The sequence below is a fragment of the Telopea speciosissima genome, chromosome 4 (assembly GCF_018873765.1).
Source record: "Telopea speciosissima isolate NSW1024214 ecotype Mountain lineage chromosome 4, Tspe_v1, whole genome shotgun sequence".
Taxonomy (NCBI): domain Eukaryota; kingdom Viridiplantae; phylum Streptophyta; class Magnoliopsida; order Proteales; family Proteaceae; genus Telopea; species Telopea speciosissima.
The window spans coordinates 59,181,847-59,207,751 of NC_057919.1; the positions used below are offsets into that span (position 1 = coordinate 59,181,847).

Sequence of the window (25,905 nt, forward strand, 5' to 3'; positions counted from 1 at the left end):
ACTGATTGGCACCCATAGACAGCTGGTGATCCTTTGATGCATTAAAGAGATGGAAGTGAGATAAGGTAAAGATATACGGATTAATTAAGAGTAAATTACACGTCACCCCCTGGTTTTCAAACGAAACTCAAATCACTCCTTGGTTTTTGAAAATATTCAAATCACCCCCTTTATTAGACCCCAATATGACAAATTAGTCCCTATCGTTAGTTTTATGCCGTTAAATGATGATGTCAACAAGTTAAATAAATTTAAATTCTTAAACTACCCTTGACATCCAAACAAAAATTTAATTCTAATGTTTTAGTACAAAGGTAAAATAGTTCTTTCACACCAATAATTAATAGCAACTAACACTGTTATTGTAGAGGGGTCAGATGAGTATTTTAAAAAATCAAGGGATGATTTGAGTTTCGTTTGAAAATCAGGGGGTGACATGAAATTTACCCATTAATACCCATTAATTAATTCGACCTGCCGTTAAAAATTGTTATTAATTAGTGTAATCAAACAATGGTCGTACAGTTTAAAGCTGTGCTTTATTGTTGTCTTCCACAATAATTTTACAATAAAAAATCCATTGGAATAAGTGAAACACGGATGCACGTGTGGTTCCAAATCTTTCTTCTCTTTTGTTGTTTGGGCAGTGACCCACCTAACAAGGAAGAATAATGGGAGCTTTTAGGGCTTTCTTCCCACCTAAAAGAAAAAAGCTTTGCTGGTATATAGTTATTCGGTAAATTACATTGTCACCCCCTGAGATTTGTATTAAATACAGAGCGATCCCTTATGTTTCTAAATTATACAGCCACACCCCTTGAGTGGATGGTAAATGGACGGTGTTAAATAATATATTTTAAATACCAATTTTGCCCTCTTCTAATATCCTATTAATATCCAATGGGAAATTCCAACAAAACCCCTTTTACCCTTATGTACAAAACCCTCTTTCTTCTCCAGAAACCACTGTCCTCTCCGGCGATCTGCAAGGGAGGAACTATCGACTTTCATTTTACATCTTAAACAAAAACCCTTCTTATTCAACATTCTTCTTCAACCTTCATCTTCAAATTCCGACAGAGGCATCTCGGCCAGGAAGGGGGAGGGTGGGGGTTCAGAGAAAATTATTGATTTTTGCAGAACAAAAGTTCAATCATGTAAACAATGGGAGGGTTCGGTTCAACGTATCCATTCACGTAATAGAAAGCTTTCCACTTTATGATTAACTTTTGCCATAACTCTAGGGCACGCAAGCTCACTATCACCACCCCTGAAACTAGCCCAAACATAGACGGCAACCACATCAATAAATCCAATTGTGTCACAATATCCAAAGGCATCATTTGAACAAGGGATGATTGCATCTCAATCGGTCAAGGCCCAATCAATACCACCATTAATGAGGTTACTAGCGGACCAGGACATGGAATTAGGTATTTTTTCCCTTGATCCCTAATCCTAATTTTCAAGAGAAACCCAGAAAATGTGTGGCTTTAACCAATTCAATGTTAACATTGTGGGTTTTATGTTTAAACAACAAAGTTGGTAGCCTTGGCAAGTATCCAGATGAAAAGGATGTGAATGGAGTTGCAGTGACAAGCTGCACATTATCGAACACAGAAAATGGTGTTAGTTAAGCAATCTCCTAAACCTAAGAGTCTCTGTTTACAGAATTTTCCAGATCCGACCAAAACCTTCACCAGGTCATACTCGACTCACAAGATCTCAAGCATTGATGAAGAGAAGTGGGAGGTGCAAGCGTTTAAAGATTGACGATTACGATTCCTAAGCGTTTAAAGAGAGTGGATAGCGAAACCTCTCTGTGTGTTTGTTCTTCAAGAGTTGAGCTCTAGCACTTATGCATAACCCAGGGTTTAATTTCATCTTTTTTGTTCAAGCAAATTCAAGCCTGGAGGGGAGATGGGGTGTGGTGGTGTTAGGTTGCAGTAGGTAGGGGCAGGTGGGTTGGGTTGCAGCAGGTGGTGGGGCCAGTGGGGTTGCAGAGAAGAAGAAAAAGAAGAAGAAGGAGAAGAAGAAGAAGGGGGGATGGTGATGGGTCCCATTAACTCTATTTCAAGGATAAAATTAGAAAAAGGAAAAAATTGAGCAATTAGGGGTATATTAGTCATTTTAAGTCATGAATTATCAGCACCATACCAATTAACGGGAATGATATAACGGAGTGGGGCTGTCTGTAATAACTAACCAAACCTCAGGGGGTGTGGCTGTATAATTTAGAAACACAGGGGGTCGCTCTATATTTACTACAAACCTCAGGGGGTGGCAGTGTAATTTTTCCTTTTTTTGTTTGGTAAAGAGGAATTTTATTGATGAGAGGAGTCTTTACAAGCAGTCTTTACAAGTAGTAGTATCTGCAGCACAAAGTTGCAAAAGCCACTGAGAGGTTGTTGACCACAGAATCGGAGATTCAACTGATAGGGCTGCCCTAGCCAAAGAATCCGCTACAGTGTTGGAGGATCTTGGAACAAAAGCAAGACTACATGAAACAAAAGTCTTTTGCAAACAATTAATATCATAGCAAATGCTATAAATTTCCTTCTCCACCTGAGAACCTTCACCTAGCTGAATAATCAACTTTTGACAATCCAATTCAACCATGACATGGGTAAAGCCAAGTGTTGCCGCATGTAGGAGTCCAACCCGAATAGCGTAGGCTTCTCTAATGAAAGCTGAATCACACGGAATACCACAAGAGTTTGCTGAGATAGGTGCTAGCTCCAGATTCATCTCTCATGATAATACCAATGCCTCTATGTTTTGTCTTTCCATTCCACATAGCATCACAATTTACTTTAATAACATTCAGTGGAGGAGGAGTCCAAGTAGATCTTGTAATCATTTGCAGAGTAGAAGAGTCATCCTTAATTTGTGAGAGAGTCTGACCATTGGCTGATGTAGCTTCCCAAAATTCTATATGTGCCTTCTCTGCAATGAGAATAACATCTGTTGGAGACCATAAATGTTTTTTGAAAATAAGGTCATTTCGTGCTCTCCATATATACCAAAATATGAAAGTTGCCAAAGAAAATCTATTTTGGGCCAGTTTTTTATCCTCCTGAAAAATGATATCCCAACTTTTAAGCCAATCTTTTAAGCATGGGTTCTCAACTTGTGGCGTTAAATGCGCCAATGAAGATCCAAACCACACAGCCCTAGAGAAAGGGCATGAAAGGAAAATATGCTCCACCGTTTCAAGAGGATAGCCACAACGTAAACAAGACGGGTCTATAGGGATTTGTTTCTTGAGAAGGCCTTCACCTGTTGCAATTCCATCAGCACAACTCTTCGAAAGGAACATTTTAATCTTTGGAAGAGCCTGAGCATTCTATATGCGTTTCCAACAGTAATCATCCATTACTTGATTATTTTTTGTATGTATGGAAGAGGATGGCTTATTTTGAGAGACTGTAGCCCTGTTATTTGTAAGGATATGATACATCGATCGTACAGAAAAAATACCTGATTTGGAGCCGCCCCAGGTCAATTTATCCTCCTGTGGGTAAAGATTGAGATGAATCTTGAGAATCTCTTTTATATCTGCAAGTAGACAGAAAGCATTTAGAAGATTCATTTTCCAAGTCCTTGTGTGATGATCAATAAGCTCAGAGACTTTCTCCAAGGGACAATCATTTGGTCTACTGGACCGAATTTTAAAATTCCTTGAAGTAGGGATCCAGTTATCTTTCCATATAGAGATGTTTTGTCCAGTACCTAAAATCCACAAAAGTCCAAGAGAAAGACATTTTCTACCTTCCAATATACTTCTCCATCCTTAGGATGGTTGGTGTCCAATCTTTGCCTGCATAAAATCAACATTTGGAAAATAGATATTTTTCATTAATCTAGCCCATGGTGAATCAGGATAAGACCATAGTCGCCATGCTGTTTTGGCCAGAAGAGCTTGACTATGGAGTTGTGGGTCTCTAAATCCAAGGCCCCCTTTTTGTTTGGACTTGTAGAGTCTATCTCAAGAAATCCAATGAATTTTATGAGTCTCAGAAGAGTCATCCCAGAAAAAATCTGAAGTCGCTTTTTTAATATCATCCAACACAGAATGAGGCATTTTAAAATGTGGCCCTGCAAAATTTGTCATTGGAAGAACCAATGCTTTTATACGTACCTCCTTGCCAGCTGTAGAGAGAAGAGATTTCTTCCAACTTTGTAAATTTGAGAGTGTTCTTTCTTTAATATTCTGAAAAAGCAATTTTTAGACATGCCAAAATCAATTGGTAAGCCCAAATATTTAGAAGGACCTTCGCCATAGGGAATTTTCAAAACTCTAGAAAACCATCTCTTGAATTTATGATGAGTATTTGGGCTAAAAGTGATACGGAATTTTTTCAAATTTATTTGCTGGCCAGAAGCGGTACAATATAGATCTAGATAGGACTTCCATGCTAATATGTCTTTAATATGTGCTCTTCCAAATAATAAGCAGTCATCTGCAAATAATAGGTGAGAAATTGGATTGCCCCGCTTTTTAATTCGAATTCCCTAAATTTCACCATTAGCTGCTACCTTATTAATAATGGCTGAAAGTGCTTGAGCACAAATAATAAAAATGGCCGGGGAGAGAGGGTCTCCCTGTCGGATACCTCTAGATGGAGATATTAGGCCACATTCTGAGCCATTAACCAACAAACTATATGAGACAGAGCTAATGCATGACATAACAAGATTAACCCAAATTGCAGAAAATCCCAGTGCGAGAAGCATCTTTTCAATAAAAATTCAGTTGATTTTGTCATAAACTTTTCGCATATCTAATTTGATGGCCGTAATTTGAGAATGATAGTTGCTGGTTCTATGTTTAATATAATGAAATAATTTATGTGCAATAAGAATGTTATCAGAAATATACCTGTCAGGGATAAATGTTGACTGAGAATGATCAATTACTGATTCCAGAACTTTTTTGAGATGCAAGGCGATCAGTTTTATTATGATCTTCACCATCACCGAGCATAAATTGATAGGGCAGAATTGATCTGGAGAATTTGCCTCCTTGGATTTAGGTATGAGACATATGAAAGTACGATTCAAAGCTTTGGAAAGATTCCCATGAATAAAAAAATCTTTCACAAAAACAAAAATTTCCTTGAACTCCTCTTCAAGGAAATCCCAATATTTTTGAAAACTTTTTGGTGGAAAGCCATCAATACCTGGAGATTTGAGTGGGGCCATAGAGAATAATGCAGCTTTCACTTCCTCCATGTCTAGACTCTTAGAGAGACCAACATTCACCTCATCAGTAATGATAGGTTGAATCCCTTGAGTGACCTCCATAATAGCCTCTACATTGGTAGGATCAACTTTATATAGATCTTTGAAATACTTGCATAAAAGATTTTGAACTTCACCTTCAGAAGAGGTCCACCGTCCATCTGGATATTTCAATCTTAGAATTTTATTATGATGGCGGTGTTTAAGAGTCATCATATGGAAAATTTTTGGGTTTTGATCTCCTTCTTTAAGCAAATAAATTCTAGATTTTTGTTTCCAGAATAATTCATTGTTCTGCAATTCTCTCTCCAATGTCTTAATGATTTCATCTTCTTTGGATGGGGAAAAATTAGGCTGAGATTGTAAAGCAGTCAACTCCTCAGTTAATTGCTGAATTTTAAAATGAATATTACCAAAGCATTCCCTGTTCCATTTCTTGAAAACCTTCTTAGAGTTGGCAAGCTTATGACAGAGACGTTGAGCCGGGGAACCTGTGAAGGACAAACACCATCCATGCTGCGCCACTTTCCCACAATCTGGGTGAGTAAATCACATATCTTCAAATCTAAAGGGTCTAGCCTTTTTTGGGAGACAACCAAAAGTATCAAGACATAGAGGTGAACGATCTGAGCCTATGGCTGCTTTAATGAAAACTGCATAATCAGGGAGGTCCTGAATCCATGCAGTATTAGCAAATCCTCTATCCAATCAAATCCGAATCAAATAAGAGCCCTTTCTTTTATTACTCCAGCCTCCAGGTGTAGAGGGGTCCATGATATCCCAAATCAATGAGATTGCAGTCATTAATAAAATGTTGAAAAATTTCACGATCTAGACTTGAGGAAATTTTTTAAAGATTGAATTGTTAAGGAACTCCTCAAACCTTGACATTTCCAACTTAAGATTTTCATGATGATCCGTGGGACTGATTTCCCCAAGCCACCACAGGGCCAAAAGATAAAAAAGTCTGAGAGTCAAGAATAGTTTCTTTAGATGCCAAAGTAGACTCTTCAGTAGGTTCAGAAGCAGTATCATACTCCCTTCTTTGTCTCTTGGACGATGGTGACAATAAAATTTCACGGAGATCCGGATTTGGAGAGGGTGGGATGGGTTGAGAGTAAATAGTAGAATGTGCATTGGGCGGTGTGGTGGGTCATTAAGATTAATTGGAGGGGTATGGGTCGATTGAGGTTGTATTGGAAGGGGGGTAGAAGTGGGAATAGAAGGATAAGGATGAGGATTAGGAGCTGTAGATATGGACACGTTGGATAGCAATGAGAGTAATTGCATGATAGTGTGAGTTCTGGATTTTGAGAAAGAGGGAGGTTAGAAAATTTTGGGGTTTGTGAGGGAGGGATAGGGATGTCATTAATAGGATGCATGGTAATAGGGGCTTGCTGCATGAAAATAGGAGATACAAGTGGATCATTATCCACTATCGGTTGGGGAATATGTTTTTTTTATTTTTATACGGTGTTCAAAACCAAAGAGTGGAAATTGGTCCAGTCTCACATGCCATTGACTGAGTCATCCAGACTAGAAGATAGGTCACAATCACTTTCCCTAGATAAAAGGCAGTGGATACAAGAGGGTTGGAGAAAACTGAAAGGCGGTTGGAGTTTCGGAACCGACAATAATCTCGGTGTTGGTGGCACCAAAGTCGACTTCACCTGCAAACACACAAAGCAAGCAAAAAAGGTAGGTGTCATCATAGGGTGCGCTTAACTCGTTGAACATCCACAACAACCGTTGACCAAGGGGTCTGTTAATGTCGGCGAAGGCTTTGACCGTTTCCATGAGCAGGAGAACTACGAAATGGCCGTGACCAAGAAGATCGGCAACGAATACGACAAATATGGTGCAAATCTTCTGGACAATCCATTCGGTGATGGAGCCGAAGCCGCGAATCAAAGAGACTGTTGCCATAAGGGGGAGAAAGAGGGCGGAATCGGATGATGCAGTTCTGAGATGGGTTAAGTGGAAGGCAAAGACCCTTGTGGAAATCCTTGAACGCCACAAAATCCAACTCATCTTGTAACAATAATCTCCTTAAAAAGGGACAAACGAAGAGAAAAGCAAAAGAAACCAATGAAAGACACACAGGGAAGAGGTGGGTAAGGAGCGGTGCACTGACTCGAAGTTTGGGGACAACAGAACTGAAGAAATACCAAAATCACTTACGAGATTAACAGAGTATGACTAAGAAAGAAAAAGATCGAGAAAACTGCGGGGCAGGAAAGAGAGGGAATGAGGAAAAGAGGGTAAGAGGGAAGCACGCCACTGGGGCGGAAGCGAACACACCACCGCGGCGGAGAGATTTCACGCCACAGAGGCGGAAGGGTTACATCTTGGCTTGGCAACCATGAACGGGGAGGTGGCAGGAATGGGTTGCAGATGCAAAACGATGGACCTGGAGCCTTAGGGTTTTAGGAAAGAAAATTTTGACAGAAAAATACATGGAATTTTCAAGATGAGATGTCATATTCAAACTCGGTGGGGGAATACGTTGAATGGGTCTTGAAGAGTCACCCAAAGAAGTATCTCGACCATGTGGAAAACCATCGTAGAAGTCCGAGGTTCCTCGGCTGAAGCGAGGGATCTGGAATGTTCAATGACGGTGGAAACCTTCGCCGGAGAACCCATTGGCAGTGCCGGAAAAAAATGGAGGAACCCCTACCTCTAACCTCCTATCACTGGAGGAAGTATTGGAACCCGACGTCATATACCTTGTAGGTGCTCTCTCGCAAAGTCGACTGTCCGGACTTAATCCCTGAATATCAGACGTAAAATGGCGTCGATTAAATTCTGGACAAGGGAGCACCATATCACAGCCGTGAATACTACGGTGAAGAAGTTCGGCATCATACAATAAGGTGCATCTTTGGTCGTCATGACTAATAACACCACAAAAGAAACAGAATAATGGGAGCTTTTCATATTTTATGTTCAAAACATGGCCTGAACCATCTCTCCTTTGAATCTTGTATGTTTGCTTTATCGGCTTGGTAATATCAATAAGCACCCTAAGCCGGATATATTGCACTCTATTGCCCCCTTTCATATATGTAATAAGCATCGCTGTCGATGGCGAACCGAATCTGGGTGCTATCTTCTTTGCAAAGTCCAGAGTGAGTAGTTCATCGGGGGACTGCATGTAATTGAATCCAAAACAGTGTATGAGTGAAATGTTGAACAGTGATGGCCACTGAGAGGGGGGGTGAATCAGTGGACTATAAAAATCTTTTCCTTCAAGCAGGTTCACCTCCTAGATCACCTGTTGAGATCTTTAACACTCACCGCAACCAACCACACGCCTTCTTAAAAGGCAAACAGGCACACAACCACACTCTAACTAGCACTCTTGACACGATTACATACAACCACAATCAATCGATATCGCACGCCAAGAGTCGCTAAACAAAGTGTCGCTAAGAGTCGCTATGTCAACGTTGGAGATCCTCACTCAAGCACACCGACTCAATCACAACCTGGAGGATCTCGAATACAAACCACAAAATCGTACACACCCCACCCGCACTAAAGGCTCTACCAAGTGTACACCCATCCCGCAGAAAGGCACTTCTAACCAAAGCAAGCAAGCATCCACAACACGTAGATATACGTGCTTCCGGCAAGTTGCCTACGTGCACGAGTAATGGTTACTTGGACCTCAAGATCTACTCATCACTAATTTTTCCAAAGATAAACCGAGAAGCCGCACTCCACAGCAGATGATGTTTCAATCACACCTATGACTCGGACATCCGACCTGCTTCTATCTCTAAGTATAGAGACAAGGGTGTTACCCCAATGGTTTTCCCACCACTAGTAACCAACACTCGTGTCCGGATGCACCTGGACAACTCAATAAAAATAATTGGGTTTATACAAATGCCCTACAATGAAATCCACATAGCATAGGTCATGGCGGTATAACCTAGCTAGCATATGCAATGGAAATACGATATATCAAACACAACAGCAATAAAGTGTAGAAAATCTCACAACCATGCTTGTCTTTGATCACGATGTCCGATGATGGAGTCGGCAACTCGCGGCTCTTGGAATCTTCAATTTCTCCCAATTTGATGGAGAACTAAAATCTTCAATTGTGCTCACACTGGAGTCCTGGAGTGGTTCCTGGCGTGTGGGAAACCTTGTCTTCTTCCTTTTCTTTCTTTTCCTTCTATTTCCTTCCCTTTCTTTTCTTTTCTCTTCTTTCCTTTCCTTTCCTTTCCTTTCCTTTTCTTTTTCTTTCTTTCTTCTTCCTTTCTTTCTTTTTGCACTAAACCTTCCTTCCTTCTTCTTCCTTTCTCCTTCTTCTTTCTTTTTCCTTTTCTCTTTTCCCTCTTCCTTCTTGGCTACAACCACCTAAAGAAGTTCGGTTCTATGATTTCGAATATCAATGGCATCAAGGAAGGGCTGGAGACATGAGATAGAGAAGGAGACTCAAGTCATACAACACCTCTTAGGGCTTAGGGCTGCAACCCCTTTTTTTCTTCTTCCTTCCTTCTCTTTTCCTCTCTTTTTCCTTCTCCCTTTTTCTTCTATTTTTCTCTACACAATTCTGAAGCTTCTTTTTCATTTCGGAGAAAAAGAAGAACCATTTCTCTCTTCTTTCTACAAAAGATCAAGTAAAAGACTAAATAGCCCTTTTTAGATGGACCAATGGAATTTACATAAAAGGAATCTTCAATCAAGCATTAATTAAAGTACTTCTCTTAAGGTAGAGAGAGATTGGCACAATTTCCAAAGTATTTTTTGAAGAACCAATCAAAAGCTTTTAAATGGAATCAAAAACTTTTTGAAAAGCTTTTTAACTCATCCATTCACAGCCTTCACGTGAGAGAGTAATGATTTCCTTTTTTTGAAAATCTCTTCAACTTTGATAATTTCAAAAATAGCCCCTCTAACCTCACTTATTTATGTGATCATAGACATTAATTATATTTATTTGCATTTAAACCCCTGAGACCAAAAAGTGATCTTAAGCTGTTGGCCGAGAGCAAAATTTGAAATCCAACTTTCTAGATTTGCTTCTAATTTGCGCATCCAAACGGAAAAAATCATAACTCCCTCATTTGACGTCGGATTGACGAACCGTTTGAACCGATGGAAAGAAGACTCGACGAACTAAAATATTCATGTAGAATACTTCATCCAGTTCTATCAATATACCCTCCAAAAATACCGACGAACACGCTGCTAGTGCGAAAACCTATAAAATCAATATTCTTAATGCACCTAGCCTTCACCCAAGGCTGTATACGGCATCCAAACACTACAATGAACAATCTCATGCTGCCACATAATCCCTGGACGCTCCAGTATCATTGCCAACATGCCACGACACTGTCAAATGACCAAAATGCCCCTGGATAACTCCCAAACACTATGGGACCTCTGTATACACTGCCATACCCCTGTAATGATATCACTGTCGTAATGAACACTGTAAGAACTACTGGGGATGGTGAGGATACAATCCAGTCACTGCCTGCACTGCCATAAGCATGTCTACTCAACTAGAATGCTGCTTGACTGGCCTGAGCGTTATAACTGCACCAAGATGCATTGTGTTGACCACAACAACACACATGCACTGTGTTGACAACAATGAAAACCAACACACAGTCACTGCCATCTGCACTGTGTGTTCAACATGAAAGTCCAATCTTTACTTGAACACCACCTTTCCAGAATAATAAGGTTATTTGAGACTAACCTTGGCCCTTCATTGAGAACATTTTGTAGATCGAGACCATGTTGAAACTGAAATAAAAACATGTCTTTCGCATAAGCGACCACTGTAACAGGAAATCTTGTATTCCAAGCTCTAAGGAGAGCCTCATCAATAGCCTGACGGCGATATGGCTTGCCAGCAAGAATTCGCCCCACTAGGGTGAGGTCCCAAGTATGAGCCTGGGTTCCTTCAGAAACCTCGTTAAGCAGAAAAACATCTTTGTCCTCCATGGGAGGGACTACAGAGAGTACCCTTGAAGGCTGTAGATCTTGAGGAATTAAGCACAGTGCGCTGTGGGGAAGACATGGCTTAAAGAAAAAAAACAAAATAATAATAGTTGAAAGCACACCAAAATGGCAATCGAGATCGTCTACGGCACCCTGGCCTGAGCGGCGCATAAACAGGGCACCCTGCAATGACTGCCTTACCCCCGCTCGGGCAAGGGCAAAGCGGTCATTGCAGGACGACTTGTATGTGCGCCGCTCAGGCCGCTCTGCCCGTGGCTCCGTAGAAGATCAGGGTCCCAAAATGGTGGATGAACCAGGAACAACAAATATTTTCTACACAATCCACTTAAAAAATCTTAATTAAACCGTCAAAAAATAATTACCATATGGTATATTAGATTGATCCAAATTTTTGTGGATAGATTCATATGAGAGACTATTTGATTGAATTTGACTTTGAAATTTAACAAATAGGTAATAAAAGATCATATCCTCTTTATCTAACAGTTGAAATTGCCACATCACCAATATAGCTCAAAATGGTGGATTGCTTGTGAAGCCCTTCCAAAATGAAATCATATAAAGACATTTTACTAATTAAGTCTAGTAAATTTAGCCTAGGTGAGGATTCTCTGAGCCAATGGGGTGGGAGAGCTAAACAATGGAAGCGCTGGCCACAGTTCATCAATAGGGGGTTGAGATGAGAGAGTGTCAAGAGGAGAGAGATAGAGATAGAAAGAGAGTTAGAGTGCCTTTTCCCACATAGTCAATGTTACATATAAAAAAAAATAAAGAGTAAATTACTCTGCTAACCTTGTTGACAAATACCTGGATCTCCTCTACCTTTCTAACAAATACAACCACACCCCCTAATGCTATCTAGGCTAAAAGAAGAGAAAATTACTAGGACCTCCCCTAAAAGTATAGAGTTTGGATCAGCTCCACATATGTGGAGGATATTTATTCTCCACATAAGTGAAAAGCTGACACTTGTTATGACCCAAACGGAGAAGAATACCACTCGTTAACGTTGTTCTTTGGGTTTTTTGTTTTTACCCTTTTTACCACGGACTTAACTCCTCTTAGGTTCCCTGTCCAGTCAGGTTCGTAGGTTCCTCTCATAGGAGGCCGAAAATGACGACCTCACCCCCTGCCCGAACACACTGACCGGGTGGGATGAGGTCGTCATTTATGCCCTCCTTATGAGAGGAACCTACGAACCTGACCGGCCAGACAACCTGGAAGAGAAAAATTATTTTACCACACAATTAAGTGGGACCCAATACTGCTTAAGAATGAATATTTTATTTAGCATTCTTGTTTGTTTCAACTTTTTATTCACCTGTTCTTCGTCTTCTCCTTCGGAGAACCCGACGGCACTCACCCTGGCCCCACAGCCCTTTCCTCCTTCCCTTGTCCCCGCCCCTTCCTTTCCCTTCAACCCCACCCCCACTCAGAGCGATGTTCCTTCCGCAACCCTCCCCTACATATCCACCCCACCTTACACATTAGAGCTCCCTCCGTGGGAATCATTTCCAATCGACTGTGATTCCTGTGAACTAAGACATTAGACTCCGTCTTCCATTCTTGAAACCCAGTTGGGTTGTTACCATGAATCTCTATAGAAGCACGGGATTTTACCATATTTGAAGAGCACAGAGAAGCCAATTTTGTTGATGATGTTAATGACAATGAAGAACAAGGGAAGAAGACGAGGTCATTGTCCATGGCAGGCTGAGAAAGCATAACAAAGAGATTTTTACTACCCTAAATCTTGCCTATTACCATCTCCAGCTCCTCAAGCTTCTAGAAGATCGATGCATTTCCCGATTCAAGCTCCAAACGACACTGAAAGTCTTCTGCTTTCTGAGTATCCAAATCATCAATTCCCAATCTTTTACACTGTTACAATCCCATTTCTCACCCCATTTGATGGCCAAGGAAGCCAATTCCAGTTTATGTCTTAGAGCCCAAATTACAGAATAAACAAACCTTATGTTGGGTTGTTGAGGTAACTCTGTAGTCTGCTTGAGTATTTCAAGAAATCCATCAAGAGTTGGCTCGTTGGGTTGCAGGGTTCGTCTTCATGTAACTCGAAATCACTCGAACCGAAGTGAGAAGAGGGATGGAGTGATGAAAAATAAATTGTCTATGGAGATGGGTTTGAGAATGGGTGAACTGAGATGGAGTAGCAAAGGAGTAACAAGAGTAGATAACCTGTGAAGAATAAGTGAAAGGTGGATGAAAAGTTAAGGCATAAAACAAGGGCAAGGAGGATTTACAAGTAGGTTTTTCTAATCCTTGCAGCGAGATTGATGAGCGCCATTAGTGTTTTTAGGAGCCTACAGAGAGAATGGAGCTTAGAAGGAAGATTTGCAATTGGGTTCTTCTGATCCTTGTCGGAATGAGACGAAATGTGTTTGAGTGCATGAAGCTTAGAATTGTGCAGAGAGACTGGAGTCTGAGACGATTGACCTGAGAGAGACGACGTCCAGGTTTTTTGAAAACAATGTTATCGCCAAATAGTCTCTAGTTTTACCGTCTGAAAACAAAAGTTAACGGACGGTAGTCTTCTCTGATTGAGTATAACACGTGTCAATTTCTCATTTGTGTGGACAGTAACTACCCTCCCCATATGTGGAGCTTATCCGGACTCGTAGTATATGAACTTTCCCTTTGTTTCCAAAATATACAATCAACCTCATTTGACTAACACGATTAACAGAAAGAAAGAAGAAAAGATGGTTTTTCTTCTTCTTATTCGGATTGAATCGAGATCGTGAGGTCACTGTTGATTCCGATCCGAATCAACCGATTCACCTATCCAATTCCCCCAAGTTCTTCCTCGAAATTAAGAAAAGCTTATTCTTTCACCACTCGCCCCAAATTGGGTAATTGGCTTGCACTACAAATGCATCAATGGGACAATATTATTCATGTTTGATCCATAGTTGGAAACCCCAGTTTTGACTAGGGCGAGTCACCTGAGTTGAGTCAAAATTTTGGAAAATCTGGCCAAGGTATAAATCGTCCACGTTAAATAAGATTTCGTATTTTTACTCGAATCGTAACAAACTCGGCGAGTTTAGTCATTTTTTTAAAAAATAAGGTTCGGCTCACTCGAAAATTAAGTTGAGCAAAATAGCAAGAAACCTTCAACTCCTAACTCCCTTGACATGTGATTCCTTGATTTTTTTTATTCTAGTTTTCTCATATTTTTTTCCTGTATCTTTCTAATTTTTTACTAATTTATACATAATTATTGCATAAAAAAATAAAAAATGCGACTCGCCTTGATTAGGTTTGACAAGACCAAGTCACCAGGTTTTTCTAAAAGACGAATCGAGTCAAAAAACCTGATTTTCCAACTATGGTTTGATCCTCAATTTTTTGCTATTTTTATTTCCATCTTTTTAATTAATAAGATTTATTACCCCTTGTAATAAGATCTGAGAACGTTTTACCTGATTTGTAGTCAGATTGCATACATCCCAAAACCATTACTTTTCGTCACTTGGGGATGCTGGAAATTTCATCCTCCCATGAGCCATGAAATATTTTTTCTCATTAAACCACTTTTAATTCCACGTTAACACACAATCATGCTGGATTTTTTTTTTTTTTTTGTTAAATGACCACTGTGAGCAATGCCAAAACCAGGCCCCTTAAGAGTAAGATAGCACTTTTATTGTTTCTCACTTTCTCCTTTGTCAGTTGGGTTATCTCCTATCTATGAAATATTCAGCAATTCATCAGTAGAAATAGTTATATATTAGCACCATCTATGAGAGACAGAACAAAATTAGAAGGAATAAGGAGGAGAAGATAAATTTTAAAACCTCACCCAGGCCATCCAAAAGCTGCGTAATTATATTTATGATGTTTTAGTATAAGGGTAAAATAGTTATTTTCAAATTAAAAATAACACAAGACTAATATCGTCAGCGAGAAGGATCTAGGGGAGGAATGTGTGGAAAAGTATCTCCTGCGATTCTCTACCCGGTACAGTTCCTCTGTGCCTCTAATAAGAGTGGGATGGACCCCATCCGGGCAGTGTGTTCGGGCAGGGGGTAAGGTGGTCATTTTTGCCCCCTAAGAGGAATTATAGTAACTGTTCCGGGCAGGAATCGTAGGGGTAAAGATCCGGAATGTGTAATTAGGCCATAGTTAGGGGTGTCAATTGGTCCGGTTATGGGCTATCGGTTTGGTTCTCTAGTAGTTGCGGTTCTAAGGTGTCAAGACCAGATCTAGAACAATAAGTTCACCGGTTCCAAATCTGAGATCCAAGACCATTAACTAATGGGTGGTCCAGTTCCAGTTCCTAATCGGGTCCATATAGTTCTAGTTCCTAATCGGGTCCAAACATGCCTTGGTTGAGCAGCCAAATGTAAAACATTTTTCCCATTGGAAAGAGAAATCTCAAGCAAGCTAGAATCTTTCAAAAGCAATTCATTAACTATTGGTGTGTGTCCTCTATGTGCAATAGATATGAGAGGAGTAGATTACTAGAATTTGAGGGGCCAAGTGTCTTGCTTAGTCTTGGGTCATGTTCTAATAGCAACTGGACAACAACTGTATAATAAAAGTCACTTTAACTTTATGATAAAATAACAAGGATCATCTTTTAACATTTTAAAACAGAAAAAATGGTGCAAGACAAGTTCAAATGTATGCATTTCTTTTGGTTCCAATGGTTCCTTAATGGTTTCGGGGACCAGACTAGATTCGGACCAATAACCTATCACTAAGACTAGATCCAGATCAATAAACTATTGAGTGGATCGATTTCAATCCGGTTATCGATTCCAATCTAAAATTGACACCCCTAACCATAGTACAAAGAGAGGACATGTACTTGTTTTTATTTTGAAATTGAGGGATTATTTTGCTAATTCGTGTATAAACGGATAAGAGGGTTCCTCATCCACGTCAGCGATCTGTGTGAACCCCTTTGCCTTTAAATATGGACGTCCGATTGTTAGCTATTTTGGCGATCCCCAGCCGTCAATGTTTCACCCATGAGCAATTTTCGTTTCTCTCCAATGTTACACCAAAACACCCTTTTTAAATCGGCCCCTTTTAAATCCTTTCAACTGTCCTCATCTTCTCAAGAATCGTTCTGTCTCTGTTCTTTGTCTCCGTCCCTCCCTCTATTCGTCAATTATTTATGGTTATAGACATGTAGTTAGCTTTCTGGTGGTCTTATCTGTAAGTTCCACGGCTACAGAAAAGGTTAATAAGCCTCCTCCACTTTACTTGCTGATACTAGGTCGCTTTCTTTTGATGTGAGTGAGGTATGGCCGAGAAATCATTCGTCTTGGAGCAATCATGGTGGGTCTCAGATTCAAAGGAAAAAGTCTTGGGAGAGTTATCTTTTTGATAAATCCCTCCTAAGTTTCCGGTTGAGAGAGTTATACTTAGTTTGCGGAGCAGAGATTTTGAAATGTGAATGAGAGTTGTGCTGCCGAGTTGAAATGTTGTACTATATTTGGAATTGTAGCGAATTTGGGGTTTGGGTGGAATCGGGAAGTGGTGAGTTTAAGAGTCCAGTTTAGGGTGTTTCGAATGTTATCCCTCAGGTATTGACACCTCCAGATCTGCACGGGGGCAATTGAACACAATCAAATTTGAAAGATAAAAACAATTATCCAAACAATTTACAACTGTTTTATTAACCCTCATCTCTCTCCTCTTTCTCTCTACCGATTTACGAGTAAATCATTAGTGGAGAAGTAGCACCTCTAGGGTAGGAGATCTAAGATTGAAGTACATCGTTGCAACCAGGATGGGTGGAAAGAAGAGATTCCGAAATGACGAGTATGTTGTCAATTTCCCCGGACATCCATCAAAGAACAACCGTCTCTATTGTTTCTCTCGCACGCGAACCACGTTGTGCAATGAATCCGGTGAAGGCGACAAAGGAAAGTGACCTTGGTCTGCAACCTCCTTCGCCTACACTCCTCCCCAATATCTCAACCACTGCGCTTTCAATATCAGGTAACTGCATTTTTTCTCTCACGCCTCTCTCTCTCTCCCTTTGTCGGTAATCCTAGATGAACAAGTCGTCCAACCTATGCAACAGTTCTCATCTATTTTACCTGTATTTTCATTGTAAAACTCTATCTCTTGAAATTGGGTAGGCTTGGGATACTGATGTGGCTTATCATGTAGAATGCCTGAAGCCATGAGATCTGTGAATCATGGAGATTTCTACATCTATTTCTGCTTTCATGTGTTGATGTGCTGAACCAAGGTCTTCTCTTGTTAGTGGATTAATGTTGAAATGCCATTACCATAATATATGATTGATTTGTGGGATTAACTTGTATCTATTCTCCATCATGTGATCATAGCTGAAATTTGGTGCATGATAATTTGCTTTTGTTTTCTTCACCACCTCTTTTCAGATTTTTGGATAGATCCATATTTCCTTCATTTTCTATTTTGGATCTTCTTTGATGTCGGTTTTATGCTTCTGTATTGGTGGAGCCTCCACCATTCATGACTGATACATCTTCATTAGTGCTTGGAGCATTGTCCCTGTTGTCAATCTTTCTAAGTGGAGAAAATTTGGAAGTTTGGTTTAATAGGTGGCAAATATTGAAGATCTTTGAGGAAGTGGTGATGGAAATTCTATGTAAACATAGATGATTAAGTTGAAAGTATTTAGATGATCTTGCAAGAGGTCTATATTGAGATGAAATTTAGTTGCTAAATTGCAGAGAAACAAAACATATTGTAACTTTTCTACAAAGTAAAGATGAAACAAAAAAGAAGCAAAGTAGGTCGAATTCTCTTGTCTTTTTCTTTTGTTTCATACATTTTTTTTTTGTGGGCTCATAGCTTAATCAAATTCAGTTCATTGGTTCATTTTTTCCATAACTTGTGTAGCATATTTTGGTTTAGTAGTGTTGCACTGAAACTATTAGCATTGTCTAAAACAGAATTCTTGTTGGAGTTGTTGGTGAAAAATCCAACACCTACACATAGGGGCACAACTCACGTGGTGGAGGTAGCGCGGGCGTGTCAGAACCTTTGACGCAAGCTCAAACGGAATTGGAAACGGCCTGTCTTAGCCTCCAACCAGGACGAAACGGTCTGTTCTAACTCCAGACTGGGACGAAACGGCCTGTTCCAAATGACTAAACAGTCTGTTCGAAGACGAAACGGCCTGTTCTAACTTCCAGTCAAGCCGAAATGGCCTGTTCTAATTGGTGAAATAGCCTGTTCTAAGAGATCGGAAGCGGCCTGTTTTGACTTCTAACTAGGACGAGAATGGGATCCTTCCGTGCCTAAGTAGCTCTAAGGTCTTTTGGATAAAAGCAAATCACGATGGACAAAACAAAGGAAGAAGATTGAAGATCAAATTGCTTACTTGCAGTTAATATTCGATTGGACTCATTACAACTTGCGAGATCCGACATTGACGAGATTTACAACTTGGTGTTTACACTGCCACTGATCTACGACCAAATCGCATAATCTCATAGAAACGAATCTGATAAAGCTTCACAATTCTGCCAGCCATGGATTGATGGAGCTTGCAACTTAATGTTAATGGTCGTCTTCTGAAACATGGGCCGAAAGACAAGATTATTGGAGTTGTTCTCCAAGCATCTCCCAAAAACTGTCTTGATGAAGCTTCCATAATTCTGCCAGCTACGGACTGATGAAGTTCGCAACTCGATGATGATGGTTGTCTTTTGAAACACGGGCCAAAAGACATGGGTGCTGGAGTTATTCTTCAAGCAAGACCTAAATGAATGCCCTTTGAAACATAAGCCAATGAGGCATTGGTGGCTGGAACCCAACTCCAACAAAAATTACAGAGCAGGATGAAGATTGCATCTTGAAAGATAAAAAGGAAAGGATAAAGTAAAGATAAAAGCTGGAGTGTTTTGTTGATCTGTTGGGTGATCTCCTTTCTTTTTGCTTGGCTTTGTCTTATATAGAAGACATTCACTTGGTAACTCCCATAACCACCACTTCCACCTGTTTCCTTGTGTTGGGGCCACTTTTACTCCAAAGTGCTAATCTCCTGTGCCATGTGGTCATGTGGGGTTTGTAACCTCCCACCATCTATAGTCATGGCAGGTCCCACCTTTTCACTTGGTTAAATCAAATTTAAAATGGTATCTCTTTGATGGCAGCATGCAATGCACGGTCTTATGGCACGTATAACCGAATCCCAATTTGTGATTGGGTGCAAACAGGAGTACACATGGTGAAATCTTGAGAAATCGTTCCTTCAGAAATGGAGTGAAGAAATTCCAATTTGAAGATAAGCTTGGATTGCCCAACTGATGGTCGACATTTTTGGACAAAGAGGAGATGTTGATATGAAGCAACTTGTTTTTTTTTTTTTTTTTTTTTTATGTTTTTTAAATGTTTTTTGTTCTTGATGGGGAACAAGCAGCTGGTTCTTGTTTGTTTTTTTAGTGCTACTAGTTAGAAATACTCTTGCTTTGGCATATGATTTGAATTATTTAGGTTCATCTGAATTCTTGGAAAGGATTTGCATATAGTATTAGGCTCAGTTTCGAGCCTAAGTTTGAAAATTAATTTGGCATAATGTTGTCAACAGATTTTGCAGTCTCTCATTGTAGAAACATATTTGTGGAGTGTTCTTTCTCTTCCTTACACAGGCATCAATAACTAGCAAACCCAGTGGTCTTTTTTTTTTTTTTTTTTTTTTTTTTTCTGGGTTGAGTTCTTTGTCAAATTATAAAATTTATGCACAAATCTCAATTATTGGGGAGCTGCTGACCCTTGAACTTGATAGATTGTTGTTTTTAGTCATGCCATCCACTGTAATCACGTTCCTTCTAAATCATATGGTCTGTAACACATGCCCATTAGTATTCTCATTGTATTACTCAACTGTATCATGTTCAGTATTCTTGAACTGTGGCCAGAAGAGCTGTGATGGGTACTATTTATGGTTCCAGCATTTATAAGAGCCTCTTGTATAGGACTTCCACTGTGAAATTTGGACTAGGATAAGAACTGTTTTTGACAGGTCATTGTAAACCTCAACTGAAATTCTTTTTAAACCATCAAAGCTCGAGAATAAGGTGTGGTTAAACTCCCAAACTGGAAATGCTAACCTCACAGATTTGTGAGCCTCATGAGCCATAAAGCCCAACCAAACTGGAAATTCACCATAGGATCCAGTTTTCCATGTTTGAATAGGGCAGATTCATTAGTGTTAAGGGCAAGCCCTTTAGTGTGCAACAGTGATCATCATACAAACGAACTTTCAAAATGGAGACAAGCTTGCAGGGAAGTGTAAGATGCCACATGGTCGTAGCCAATTTCATTAAGTAAAGAGAGCGTATAAGATTACCTAACCAGATTGATCTTAATAATGCCCATTGTCATTACATTTTTTGGGCTTATTTCAATCATACAAGTGTATTTCAATAGTTTTTACTTCTCAGGCTACATGCCCAAATTAGACAAACTTTCATTGAATGCCTCAAACTTAAATTTTCCATGAAGTTACTGATTTAAGTCTCCATTTATCAGCTATGATCCCATGAACTAATGAAGTTTTGTGTGATTCCACATGAACACTGCAGGGATACTCACAAAGTTGTGAAATGAAAAATGGGGCAAATCGTAAACAAAACAAATAACTTGGATTCATTAGTAATGATAGGCAAATTTTAGAAGAACTTTTGTTAGAAGAAATTTTAGTAATGAATGGCTTCATTGAGCTGTCAAGAGTACAGGCATCAGCAAAAGCATGATCAACATTCACAAAAGCACTATTAATAGTCGTCTACATGCAAGAGGTAAAGTGGGAGTCTTCAACTATAAATTCCAAAATGTTCTTTTTTATGAACGATGCTGCATCTGAACCACCATGCCCATCAAACACCTGTCAAAAGAAACATTTGAAACTTGGTTTACATGAAAGAAAATTACTGAAATGATACCATTAACAGAAGATTGCAAGGCAGAAGGAGATATAGGCGCTCTATCAGAACATGCTAACCATCAGAAATTAATGGTATGCCTCTTGCATTGGATGTGGCCCAAAATTCAAATGGTGTATAGATTCTTAAACCATCGAGTGAGTAATCTACATTTGGACAATCAATGAAGCCATTCCAAATGGTGAAGGAGAAATTCCTCAGAAACAGCAAAATCGTTGTATCATCCACAGCTTGTGCAATTCCAACCTGAGACAAATTATTGAGAACAGTTATTCCTCCTGACCCAACCACAAAGATCATTTGGTAGGGTCATGAACATGATCAAAAAAATTTTTTTTTTTTAGAAAATAATAATCTCACCAATAGATCATGTTAGATAAACATCCGGATCAGGAAATAAGTCCATCGACAAAACAGCCCTTTTAGAAGGTAAGAAAGACTGGGAGGCAAATAGATCAACATTTTGACTACACCTGAAGCAATTAAATATAAATAAGAAATTTGCATTCAATTATCCTATCTCAGTACATACTTAAATTACCAAAGTAATACCTGAGAAATAGAGGTTTGTGAGGAATATATACAATGCATAGAATCATCAACTATTCCCTGTGAATATGCATAAAACATGGGATGTTAATCATAAAACTATAGTGGAGAATTTAATATTACTAAAGGAAAAATGAGTAGAAAGTACCTCCGATCCATCCAAATGTATTACCATGGGCATTGTTTTCTTTCTTATTATTATTTTTTTTTTCAATACAACTTTTAATTTGTTGATTTGTTTTGGAGCCCGGCATTTTCTTCCTCTCTTTGTTCTTAAGCCCTTTCGCAATATTCAGATCTTCCTCCTCAGTTGACTTTCTTTGATTTAAGTTTGGGGCATTCAATGAAAATTTGTTTAATTGTTTATACAAATCACTAGCTACATTGTTAACCAATGCATATCCCTCAGCTGAATTGGATGCTTGTGATGCAATCTGTACTAGTTTAGGACAAAGAATTCTATAACGTTGTGAATAGTCCAAATTAACATCTTCCTCAACTTATTTTCCACTGATATCTCCCACTACCATCTTTCTTGTCAAACGTGTCCATCTATTTAAAATGTATGATTCAGGAATAAACTTGATATCTAGATGGTCCATAATCTTGAAAGCATGATGACATAGGATGCCATATGACTCAAATTTCCTACAACTACATTTAACTATAGACTCAGATGGATTACACTCAACTTTATATTCCACTTCATCTGAATTAAGAACACCAACAATATACTTATAGAAGATATTACTTTTATCATTCTCTTTAATGTGGCTCAAACCAACCAATTCAAATTCATCATAAAATAAGCCGAATATCAAAGTGCACTTTTGCTGCTTGTACCATAATGGGTGTGTATTTAAAAGGGTTTTTTGGGAGATTATTTCTTGAATCAAACTCAGTCTTCAATTCATTAGCACGCTTATTATTCACTATCTGCTTATAATGCTTAAAAAACTATACAATATCTAAAGTACACTTTGTATAATCCTTCAAGTGTGCATTTATGCTTTCACTTAACTGTGTACTCTGCATACCTCCTGTAAATGTATTCTTTCTAAAATATCTGGTCCATTTATATTTAAGTCCATAAATACGATCCAACCAAGAACCATTTTCAACCTGATACTCGAACCTTAATTGTTCCCATATAGTCTCAAATTGTTCTTCCTCATCATGTTGATATACACATATTTTCAGATCTGATAGAAAGCTTGACCCGTCCTTCATTAAGTGATCTAAATGCTTAATCCCATTCTGCATCAAATGCCAAGTACACAGATCATAGCATGTTTCAGGAAACACCTCTAAAATTGCCTTTGCCATTATGGCATCTTGATTTGTAAAAAATGTTATGGATTTCTTTTGTCCATGACTTTCCAAGAAAGTCTCAAACAACCATTTAAATGATTCAGCTGTCTCATCATACAAAAGTGCTGCTCCAAATATAACAACTCCTCTGTGATGGTTAAATCCAGAAAAAATGCAAAAGACCTATTCTCCTTGTTTGTACCAAATGTTGTATCAAACGTCAAAACATCACCAAAAAACGCATAATCTATTACCATTCTTGCATCGGCCCAAAAAATATTAGTGATCTGCTCATCTGTATCCAACTGCAAGTTGTAGGTAAAAGAGGGATTGAGCTTGGTTTGATTAAAAAAATACCGTAACAAACTTCTTGATTCACTATAAGATAAGTCGCGTTGACGTTTAGTACGGAGATAATTGTTTTATCCACTCGGGCATAACCAAGGCTCTGTCTCCTACATGCTTGTTTACCCATGCACTCAAATACGGCCTTAGGTCTAATTCCAGAAACATTGGCCAAATCAATTTCAAAGGCATGTATGTCTGAAATAACCCGTTGTGTCCTCATCATGTGAGTGGTAGATGGTCATGATATGATCTTTAATAAAATCATGGCATTCATATTTCCCATTTTTCAAAATCTTTATTTTCATCTGAACTTCACAATCAGTTCTAGTTTCCGCTCGAGGGTTAATTATAATATCTACTTACTTGTCTTTTTGCCGAATACCTTGTTTACTACAAACAAATCTCCTCGAAATTATCGTTGAATTATCTTTCCTGCTCTTATTTACAAATTCTCTTCAGACACTAAAACCCAATTTTCTTCCATAATTGTAATAGAACTCAAATGCATCATTGTCAGAAACAAACTGCATGCCGATGGAAGACTTATCCGGTATATCTATTGGATTATCCATAACCCACCTGAAGAATAGAAAAGTATAGAAAACAGCAACCCTGATTCTCAAAAATTAGAAATTCATAAATACATAGGAAACCAAAGAAATAGACAATAAAACTAAGAGAGTAGAACAAATTAAGCTATAACTCTTGTGAAGGCACTAATGCACTATGATAAACACTGGTACTTGACAAGAAGGGATAAAGATAACCTACTCTCTCTCACTACCCATACTTCAGGTTTTTAAGAAGCTAAAAAGTATGAGAAACACATTACAGACATTGAGAACCTGTAGCACCTAACATCAAACCATGTAGCGTATGAAATGGCAATAGCATCAATGATACCAATGGCAGAGAATCTGATCCCTCTCTCTCTCTTTACAGTTTCATAGGCTACACCAGTAAATTTATCATTTTTAACTCCAAATATACACTTTCTCCATCTACAAAACTTGAATATTAGATAAAACAATTTTCTCTCCAAATTCTGAAATACTTCTCAACTTACACTTTCGTTGTTATTGTAATACCCGATAAGCATCTTTCCCAACATCCCTATGAATACCATTTAAATAACAACAGTAAGGTGAGATCTGTTTTGCTATACCAAAAAAAAAAGTGAGAGATCCATGTCCATTAAATTCCAGCCTTCATCTAGAAATAGGAATTCCCCAGGAATTAAATGAGCTAGAATTTTTTAAGTTAAAATCATCTTTGCATTTTGTGTTTACATGAGACACTACTACTGTCCTGCTTCAGAAAGAGAAAATATTATCTAAAAAGTGAAATCTGGTCCAAGACAAGGTAAAATAGGGGTGAAAGATGCACTAAACAATAGTTAAACCAGTGTTTCATTGTTCTTCTTTTCAGACAAAGGTCTCACTTTAAATATGACGACATCATATGGAAAAGTGGAAATTTTGGTATATGCATGGGTGAAAGGCATAAAAAATGTGTGAATATAACATTTTTCAATGTATGTAAAGTAACTACTAAGTTTATCATAAGATTAAATTCTGGGATACTGTCTGTTTTCTCATACTCCCATGAAAGATATTCAAATCAGCATTTCACCAAGGAGCAGAATTTAGAGATTCATTCATTCAATAATGATTGTGTGTGTGTGTGTGTGTGTGAGAGAGAGAGAGAGAGAGAGAGAGAGAGAGAGAGAGAGATCTCAAAAGCATACCTTCAATTGTGGCAGGCCCTTCTCAGCTCTTCGCTTGTTAACAGATATTCCTCCAGCCAAAGTTTCTTTGCTGGAAAAACAGATAACTGACAAATTAATAATGTATAGAGAAAAAAAAAAAAAAAAATCAAAGTTGTGAAACAATAGGTAATTTGCTAAGGCCATAAATATTAAGAGACCAAAATTAGAGAAACTACAAAACCAGAATGAAACCAGAGTATAAAGACCAAAATGAAAGACTGAATCAGTTCCTTTTTTTTTCCCCTGCCTTCTAGTACTACTACTGCTCAGAAACATAACAAAATGTGAGGCGATTCTTTTTTTTTTTTTTTTTTTTTTTTTCATTTTTCACCCTTCCTTCCTCTTCTACTGCTACTACTACTCAGGGACAGATGTGATGCACTAACAACAAGCAAGAGGATTGCATGTCTACTTTCCACCGTTCTAATCAAGAAGAAGTGAAAAATAAAGGAAAAGAAAAGGAGGAAGGGTGGAGGGAGAGATGATGATTGGCCTTGGGATGAGAGAGGGAGCAATGGACAATGAAGAAAGCTTGTCTGGTTCACTTCATAGAAGAAATGCAAGTTGGGTTGTTTCTTCCATGTGAGAAAACTGCAAACATCTGTTCCCAAGTCTCTGAGAGTAAATAGAGAAAAACAGAGAGATAAAGGGAACTGGGTTATCCTTCGTAAAGCTCATAATTACCCATCCAAACCAAACCTCCTTTAGAAAACGAGAAGCAGAGGAAGAGAGAGAGAGAGGAAGGGAGTTTACCTCGATGGGATTAGCAACGAT

General features: G+C 38.8%; 1 long non-coding RNA gene across 1 annotated transcript; it reads right to left on the reverse strand.

Annotated features, from left to right (window-relative positions):
• Nucleotides 1–9,441: 9,441 nt before the first annotated feature.
• On the reverse strand, nucleotides 9,442–25,664 carry LOC122657781. Its single transcript, XR_006332358.1, has 3 exons — nucleotides 25,463–25,664; nucleotides 9,733–9,742; nucleotides 9,442–9,456 (listed from the first exon to the last, which is right to left on the reverse strand). It is a non-coding gene; the product is annotated as an uncharacterized LOC122657781 (long non-coding RNA).
• Between the last annotated feature and the right edge of the window lie 241 nt (nucleotides 25,665–25,905).